Source organism: Morone saxatilis, unplaced genomic scaffold, assembly GCF_004916995.1.
Source record: "Morone saxatilis isolate NCDOM2014 unplaced genomic scaffold, NCSU_SB_2.0 Contig10, whole genome shotgun sequence".
NCBI lineage: Eukaryota > Metazoa > Chordata > Actinopteri > Moronidae > Morone > Morone saxatilis.
Genome location: NW_023339652.1, coordinates 13,806,993 through 13,816,710, shown reverse-complemented (window position 1 = coordinate 13,816,710; position 9,718 = coordinate 13,806,993).

Genomic DNA, 9,718 nt, shown 5'->3' with positions numbered 1-9,718 from the left:
GGGGGGGGGGGGGGGTTAAGGGATGTGTGTGCATACAGTGGTGTGGATGGGTAATGTGGCAGGCATCTCCTCAGACAACCCAAACAGAGGATCCTGACCTCCGCCAGACTAATTGGATGATACATCTGTGTCTTGTTTTTGACAATATTTCTTTTTAAAACTGCATTTAAAAATTTATTTCAGGGTCAAGTTGTTTGGGGAAATAGGTATGTCTGGAGTTGTAATTGGTCTACAATAAAAAGAAATTGCTCTACCATTAATTGAAGAAAAACACAGCAAGAGGGAGTTTATCTGCTGTACTTTATCTGTACCAATAAGCTAAACCAACAGTGCCTACATTGTGAAATATCATCATCCTCATGAGTAATACTTTATAGTGGAGCACCAGGGATTACTAGTCACTTTTACTCATATGGGGGAGAAAGGAAAAATATTATGGATGTCTATGTTATTGGTCAAATGTCACAAAGCTTTGTGGCCTGAACTGAAACTCACTTTAAAACTCATACTTTCTGATACATCATGTTGGGGTGCATGGTAGCTCACCTGGTAGAGTGTGGCCCACGTAGTCCTTACCGCAGCTGCCTGGCTTCGATTCCAATCTCTGGCCCTTTGCTGCATGTTCTACATTATGCACGCATTAGTCAAAAACTGTCTTTTAAGATTCATATTCAGTCCACAATGAAACAAAATTACTTGTATTTTATCTAACTATCTTGTAGTACTAAAAATAGAATCAAACTTAAAATTATTAAAATATTTTAACTCCATTTGAAAACTCCTGACACTGTGAACACTACACTGATGTATCATCACCTTTTAAATTGATATGGCAAAGTCGTTAGCATACCGTCGCCCATTTATACATCCACCAGATAAGGAGCAACATTAGCATTCATTTCTGTCATTAGTGCAGCTGACCACCTGATTAACTCTCCTAGGCTAACTCCTGAGAGAATTATATGGCTCCTTATGGTCTGCTATTTTCTCTAGCTAGTCGCTGACTGGTCTGTCTGCTGTTTGGTGCTCCGCAGGTCAGCGTACTGTGGGTACATGATCAGAGAGCACAATGAAGTAAAAAAAAAAGTATATAAATAGAAACCGTATACCTGCATTTAAATCAATCTAGCAAATAAATTATGCTAAATATGGTTATTGTTCTTTCTGTTTATGGTAGAGAAACAAAACAGTAATTCAATGTTAAGGCATTAACCCTACATCTCTTTTTATTTCCTTTATAGATACCTGACACTTTCTAATACCTTTTTAGTTCCATCTTTTCCATTTCTTCAAAGGGCAAATATTAACCGTAAATAAAAAGAGATTATTTTTTTCTTAACTGAAAAATAGAATTTGTTTCCAGCCTCTATTAACAACCTGTTGTTAAGGCAAGGTAGCTTTACCCTGAGAGGCGCACCACTCCTCCTGTTTATTCAGCTCATTGCTTTGAGTGCATAACTGAAGGCTACTTGGATATCAACATTTTTATTCACTCATCTTTTCTCTCTTTATCTGCACTGTGGTGACCAGACATTAAGATAATACAGTTCAGAAAGACTTTAGGAAGAAAATCAACTTCAAACTAATGGCTATAAGGGAAGGGGACAAAAGTAGGATTCTGAAAAGTGAAGAGGACATTGTTGCACTTGTTAATATAGAAAATATTGATTATACCTGCTTCAAGGATTTGGATTTGCCTGTAAAATAAAGCTGAATTCCTAAGTATTTTTCTGTTCAAACATCGCAGCAGGAAGACACAACGATTAAACATTTAATTCACTGTTACCATGACGTCTGTGTCCTTCACTTTCCTCCTACCAGCTTTCGGCTGCTCTCTACTTCCTGTGTGACATGTGAGTCAACTGGTGGGTTGTAACCAGAAAGTGGTTCACCTGGCACTCAATAACAATGGAGCCTAGCTGTACTTCTATTTGGGTAAGCATGGCTTTACCTTGAATTAAAGGGCCTATTAGGCTCCAGCAAGGATATATTTTTTTACTGCTTCTGAGACAAAGATTTTTACCTTTAATGAGTGTCTTTTCACTCTCTGCAGGCTACTATAGCCCTATTACTGTTGCCGTATTATTTTTCCCATTATCCACCACTCTCACCTCAGATGCACGCATTCAGGTAGCCCAGAAAGACCAAATGAATCACTGTTGGAAATAAAAAATCAAACATTCACACCTCTGAGACTCCGGTGTGTCCATTCCTGCCTACAGTGCCTCCAATGAGCAGGCTGTTCCTCTCTTTCAAACCTTACACCCCCTCCAACTTTTACCTCTTAATTTTTCTCATTTTTCATTTTAACAGCTGCCATTTGTGCCTTTATTTTGTCACTGCTTCGAACTACAGTCTGATATATGTTTCAAGGTCTTGCAGTTCTCGGAGTGCTGCAGCAATGAGTCCTAAAACCCAGAACTGAGTTAACATTTTTGCACTTCCAGTTCCCTCCATCGCTGAAAAAACTTAAAATGGACGTAGTCTCAGAGTGTGTGTGCAGCTGAGGCTGGCTGAAAACTGAACAGTTCCACTGAAAACAGCCACATACGACAAGTTATGTGATAACCTCAAGCCTTAATATAATGGTGGGTGAGTTAAAAAAATGATTCTCTGTACAGTTGTCATGAACGGGGAAAGTGTCTATAGAGACCAAGACTGTTTTTTTCTACCAGGCTGTTTACTTTTTACTTTCATGTCGGCTTCATTTGCCAGGCACAGAGGTTGCCGTTTGGTTCCATCACCTCGCAGGCAATGGTGATTTTTTAATGGGTTTTTGGTTTGATGCCTGTAATAAGGTCTGTAGTTAACACAAACTTTAAAACATTTCACATTTTGTTCTATGAAATAAAATATGTAAGTAAATAACCAACCAAAGAATGTTTAAGCTTTTACATGTCGTAATAAAGCTGATTGCTAACAAGTGGCTAAATGAGACTAGAGAGGTTGTCGGTGACATTAGACGTCAGCACGTTGAACACGGACACTTATCTTCTCACTCGTCTGCCAAGCTACCATGTAAGCCTTTATTCCCCTTCAGTACATGAAATGATGAAAAAATAACACACCAGTTCAGAGAACACAGAAAGAAGTTTGGAGAGTTACTGTGACTGACTGGTGCCAGCATAGCCCCAGGCTACCTCGACAGCTACAGTAGCCCTTTGTGTAGTCACTGTGTCACCAGCTTGTAGAACCACATTTTTTGTGCAGATGCAAGGATGGATTTTATTTTGCCACTTCCTGGTGTCAGTTAAGCTTGTGATAAGCCTTGAGCTTGCAGGCAGTTGTGTTCATAAAGGCTGATATATTAAAGAAATATTAAAAAGACATTCTTTTCAAAACATGCAGTCATATCCGGACAAATAACACTAATAACATGTTGATTAAGGCTAATTTCCAAAACTAATTATTTAGAAATTTGCATTATATCAAATGTGGTTTGTATTTTTTGCCAAAAAAAGTGACTCTACTTTTGCTCTTCACCTCATTCCACTACTTCCATGAGTAAGGTATACTTCCATACCTTTCTCATGGCTCCCATACCCTTAATGAACCCCATCACCCCACCACCACCTCCACACCTGCCCCTCTAACGACCCCCCACCACCTCTCCAAATCATTTCATACCTCTGCCGGTTCCCACCCACACAGGCCTCTTCCTCGCTCGCTTCCCTGCGCCAAGTCACAGGGAGCGCCGATGCCCGCGGCTCCACGGCACTCTATCTCCCTCGCACACACACACACACGCACCCGGGCCGCCACCACCTCGGCAGCACCGGGCCATCTGTAGAGTCTCGGTGTGGAGAGCCAAGTCACCTTGCTGCTACACAACTACTTTTACAACCTTTCACATGTGCTACACCTTCAATTAGCTACACAGTATGCAACAATGTGGGCTTTGTGTGTGTTTGTGTAGAGGTAGGAGGCATTTTCATGTGTGTAGGTGTGGAAGTGTGTTTGTGTGCCTGAAGGAGATACTGTAGCAGGAGAGCGCAAACACAAGGGGCCAATGTGGTTTCAGCCCATCTATTGAACTGGTGTAATTGGGAGCATGACCGACAACGTAACAGCTGGAAGGCTATATGTCAGACCAACTGCTTTTAGTGCCATCTCTCCTTCCCTTTCTCTCTTGTTCACACACACACATGCTCTCTTTCATCTCTTACCATCGCTTTACATTGCCCGTCCTCACCTCCCACCCTTCCATCCATGTGTCTCTCCTGAATGGGATGGAAGCCCATTCTTTTCACAGCTGAACATCCTCGCCGAGACTCAGCCTTAAAGAATGTACCGTATGTGCGAGGGCCGGACCTCTCACCCCGACCCGACCTGCCCCAAAACGAGAAAAAACATCATGTCTTTGTAATGGCTTGTAAGCAGGATCTGAAGTTTCTCCTACTCAGCGACGCAGAGAGACCTTGACTGTGACCCCTTGTTGTATGTGGCATTGCAAAATGGGAGCCGTAAATGCAGAATAGTTTTCATTGAAAAGAACGCTGGGCCAAAAGATGGTGATTGCCAAATAGGCCAAATTGTCTGTAAACACCCCTCCTACAAGGTGTTTGTTCGCATTCTCACACTCTGTTATTTTATTAGAGAGCTTTCTTCTTGAAAAGTGGTGATAATGCTTCATTCCTGTAAAAGTTAGACCTTTCGGAGCTCAGCAAAAGCTTACCACCAAATCCACTTAGATACCCTGCCCCCGAGTCTTTCTCCATTTTTCTTCCTCTTTTCTTCTTTCTTGTTTACCTTAAATGCGTCTCTCTAACTTAAATCTGCCTCAGCTTATATGTTTCTTCCTTCTCTCCTCCCTCTTTCTGTCTCCCTTTCTCTCAGATCTGTGACAGATAGAAAGAGGACTACAGGGGCCACGGAGCGGAGGCTGTGAAAATCTCACCACACTTTTAATGACTTTTAATGAGATTCATAAAACATGCAGAAACTTGCAGGAAAAAGGGAGAGAAAGAAAGAAACAGAGGGAGGGACTGAGAGCGAGAGACGAAGAGAAGGCAGCACCGCCCGCCACCAAGCTGACAGCGAGCAGGCTTGACATTTGGCCTCTCGTAATTAGGGAAGTGCCAGATTCCGTCCCACTAAATCTCAGCTCAAAATCATTATTCTCGACGGTGTTGACTCCGCAATGTCCGACCCGCTTAAGCCCTCCTCTGTGCTTTTTTGTCCCCCTTCCTCCTCCTTTCCCCCCCGTAAATATCGCAGCCAAAATTACATTACAGTTTTGCGCTTGCCTCCCCCTTAATTGCTTGCCCTCCAAACACAATCTGCTTTGGCAATACATAAGATGGTATGTGAGTTAACAGCGACAGTGAGTTGGCAGCGAGGCAGCTGAGCGGCGGTCTGTGAAAAAAAGGGAGCACTAAGACGAGGAGATAAAGTGTGGAGGAGAGCTGGAGAGGAGCTGATCACACACAGACAAGCTGGGGAGCAGCAGACAGATGCCATGAGAGCACGGCTGTCATCCGCACAGCCAGGATGGAGGGAGGAGAGGCGGAGCAGAGGGAGGAAGGAGAGGCACGGAAAGAAAGGAGGAGCGGGAGAAGGAAAGGAAAGTAGAGGATGCTACCGTAATGGGGGGAAATGTAATGAAAAAAGTGAAAAAGTGTGAGTTGAGAGAGTGAGATGAAGGGCAAGAGAGAAGAATGAACAAAAAGGAGAAACTTTTTAGAATTTAGAAACAAAGTACAGGAAAGTACAGGGGACGTGCTACTTTCTAACTGTTTGGCTGAGGAGGTGTGTCGCACGAAATGTGTAATGTTCTCTTTTTTGTTTCCCCCCGAAGAAAACTGAACTCTTAAAAGAAAAAGAATGCTTATTAAATATTTAGGACATGCAGTACATGCACATAATATTGTGTTGTCTGTGAAAACGTGTGTGTGTGTGTGTCTATTATTATAATACAGACATTAAATACTTAAACGCCACTTGAAAAAGAATAGAATAAAATATGTTGGTTCCTATTTCAGGCATTTAAGCACAGCCGTCCCATTTTGAAGTTTGTCCATAATAAGTTTGGTCTGTAGTTTCACTTTGAGTCTTATCTGTACCGGTCAAAGTGTTAATTAATCCTCACAGTGTAATCTGATATTAAATTCTAGATTTAAATTCACAAATTAGTATTTAAGTTGGTTTAAATTCAAATGTTTAATTTCCATGTACTTTTTCCTTTTTTTTTCAATATTGTAATGTTTCATCACCTGTTAGCTTTCTGTATATTGTATATTGATAATAACATGATAGATTGCTAAATGCAAATATAAACTTTTTGTAGAAGAGAAGAAAAAAACAGAACAAAAAGTTATTTAACACAAGTTATCTCATATACAGTCAACAAAATAAATGAAAAACAACAGGAACAATTTCATAATGTTCTCCAACGTTATTATTACACTCACTTCTCTGACTCAAAGGTATGTGTCACACATGGCAACCTTTCCATGCATCACCAGTCTAATTTCACTTAAAGTAAAGGCTAAGACAACCAAATAATAACATAAAACGATATTCATCCACTTCCTGTCAGCAGCAGCGTCTCTAAACATCTAATTACCGAATTACACTAGCTGTACATTCTTTTGCTATCTGACCTGTGAATAACCGCTGTGTTCCTAAGGACATCACTACACAAAATCTTAATTAGATACAGTAAAGGCAACAGTAGAACTACCATGGTGAAGAATCTGAATCCATCTCCTGAATTTAATTTACACACAGGACCCTATCTGTAACCATAATAGGTAGAAAACAAAAAGAAAGAGAGTGATAAAGGAAGCTTGATATTGTAGAAAGAATACGGGGTGACAATATCACTACCTATAATCATATTCCCTTAATCTTATATATATCAATATCTTGTATAATAGTTTCCAGCCAGTCATATATTTAAAAAGGATTAGAGTGAAGCTGGAGCTGTTATTGACTCTGAACCTTTATTTTGAAACATTGAAACACTCTATATCCATCTTAGTTCATCATCTGTTAAATCCAGAGGAGTGTCATCTTTTAAAAAAAACACACATTTGTTTTAAGCCTTTGCAGTCAATCATTTTGTATAAAAAACACTTTTCAAATGTGCTATAACCACAAGTTAATACCCCCCGGCATGCACCATCATCCCATCGCGCGCACAAAAAAGCATTGCCACAAGCTCCTTTTTTGCCACTTTATGAGAAGTTTAGACAAAGTTCCCTCCTTCTCCTTACACTCGGAGGCTTGTGTCTTGCAGAGAGAGCCCATCACAAAGCGTCAGCTAATCTGGGAGATGGCAAAGAGGGGACATGGGTTTGACAGGGGCTCGCTTACCCTATAAGCCTGCCATTAACGCTAATCCTCATGGGTGACGAGCAGAGGAGGGGCAGTGGCGAGCAGGGAGGGACGAGGCAGCCTGTAAATATCAATAACAAATAGGAGATGTGGTGGTATTAGCCCCCTCCGCCCAGTTTCACCACTGCCACCAAACCCTCATCCCAGCCCAGTTTGGCCCCCATGTCTGTAGTCTTTATCATGCAGGGATTGGGCTGAAGTTAATCTCTCCAGCCGTTATGACAGTCAATTAGCAGAGAAGAATGTAGCTGGACTCAAGATGCTTGAAAGTGAATCTATATGGGGGGGGTTCATGGGGTGCGTTTGTGTGTCTGTGTGTGGGTGTGTGCCGGTGAGTTTGGTATTGAGGGATGTGTGTGTGTGTGTGTGTCTGTGGAGAGATGTTCCACAATGACAACTATCTCTCTGTCCGCCCCCTGGAGAGCAGATGGGATATGAGCCTGCCAATGAGACAAGAAGAAAGAGTGGTGTGTGTGTAAGTGTGTGTGTCACTCATGCATATGCACGCACACATGCATAGGGGCACTTGTGTGTTGTGTGTGTGGCTGTTTTTCTGTGCATTCAGTGCAACAGTGTCCTCCCATAGTTGTACAGAGTTGATGAGAGTATATTTACTGAAACGGCTGCTTTGGGATAATGTGACACCTGTGGACATAAACAAACGAACGAAAAACAGTTAGATTTAGGGCTGCAAAGTTAACAATATTTTCCATTATCTAGTAATCTCCTGATTATTTTCTTGATTAAATTATCAATCTATATAATATCCGAAAATACTAAGAAATAATTCCCCAAAACCCAAAGTGACATCTTCAAATCAAATGTCTTGTTTTAACGGATGAAAATCACAAGATATTTAGTTTAAAAGAACATTCTCACAGAAAAGCTGAATTCAGACAATTCAGTTTTGGCATTTTTGCTTAAAAAATGACTAAAATAATTAATAAATTATCAATATAGTTGCAGGTTAATTTCTATTGATTGAGGAGTCAGTGTATTGACAGTTCTAATTAGATTAAAAGCTATTCAACAGCAATTACATACTGTTGCATGTTACTAAGCTTAGTTAGTTTACATATGAATGGCATCTTTTAATAATTTCACTGGCAAAATTTAAGATTGAGTAAGATTGACATCTATCAAATTAAATCTCTCAAATCAAAAAATATTTCTGGGGAAAGAGCTAAAAGCATCATTGTGAGCTAGTTTACCTTGCTGGTAAAACAAACAGGCGGCGCTAGAGCCCGGCTCTGTCCTGGCCTCTAGGGAGAGGTTAGGGCAGCCACCCAGGTGCCCTGAACCAGAATGAGAGGCTAAACTGGGCCGCAGGATGCCCTGGTCCCTTGAATGCTTCTCCCAGGGTGGAGAGGGATCCGGAGGCCAGGCCAGCATGGTCCAAAACTTAGCCCTAGTCAGCCCAGGGGACCAGGACAATAGCCAAGAATGTGTTCATATGGTAATGCAATCAACATCAAATCTAACTAGAACAGAGTTGAGTTTTTTGTTTATTTATGGTGCTTTTTTTAAGTTACGAAGGCGCACATACTCTCATGCCCATAAACCCTGCCAAACTGCGGGTAAACATAACCATATACACACACATATAAGCAGGCTTACACACACACACACACACACAAGAAAACCCACACAGGAGCAGCAGCAGTAGCAGCTGCATAAGTCTTTGGGTGAGTGCACATCTGTTAGACTGGCTTAGTACAGTGAAACTGGCTGTTGACAGCAAATGTTTCCACATTGTGAGTTATTGTATATGGAGGCTGCTGTGCAGGGAAAAGGACGAATTCATTTATGCTCTTCCTTTCTCTCTCTCTCTGTCATTCTTCTGTCTCTCATGCAAACTTTCAGTTTCCCTCTGGTTTTCCTTTCATCGGCTGCCCATTCCGGGCTCACTGGTCAGCAAGTTAAATCAATTATACCTCTAGCAGTTGAAATATTTGCCATCATTTGAAATAAATGCTTTGCCCAGGTATCTCTTTAAACCCCCCCCCCATTTCCAAAGGGCAGACGACAGGTCGAGGCCACATAACTCTGACAATCTATCATCTGCCACCTCGGCGTCGGCTGTAATAGCCTCTCTTCCTTGTAATATCAGAGTGAATGGTCGCAATGATAGAAAGGCATGTTTTTATGTACCTAAACTGTGGATAGATGTGATTGTATGATTGATTTGAAACCCAGTGTTCTTTCCTGTGAGTCAGAGTATTTGTGTGTAGGCAGCAAATGAAAAATACCAGCATGTAGTGATTGGAACAAAACGATCTGACCCTCAACCTTCCAGTCTTTTTAAGCGTGTTTCCATTCAGAGGTAGCTTTCAATGCGTTGACATTCAATGGTATGATTACTGGTGTGTATGTGTGCACG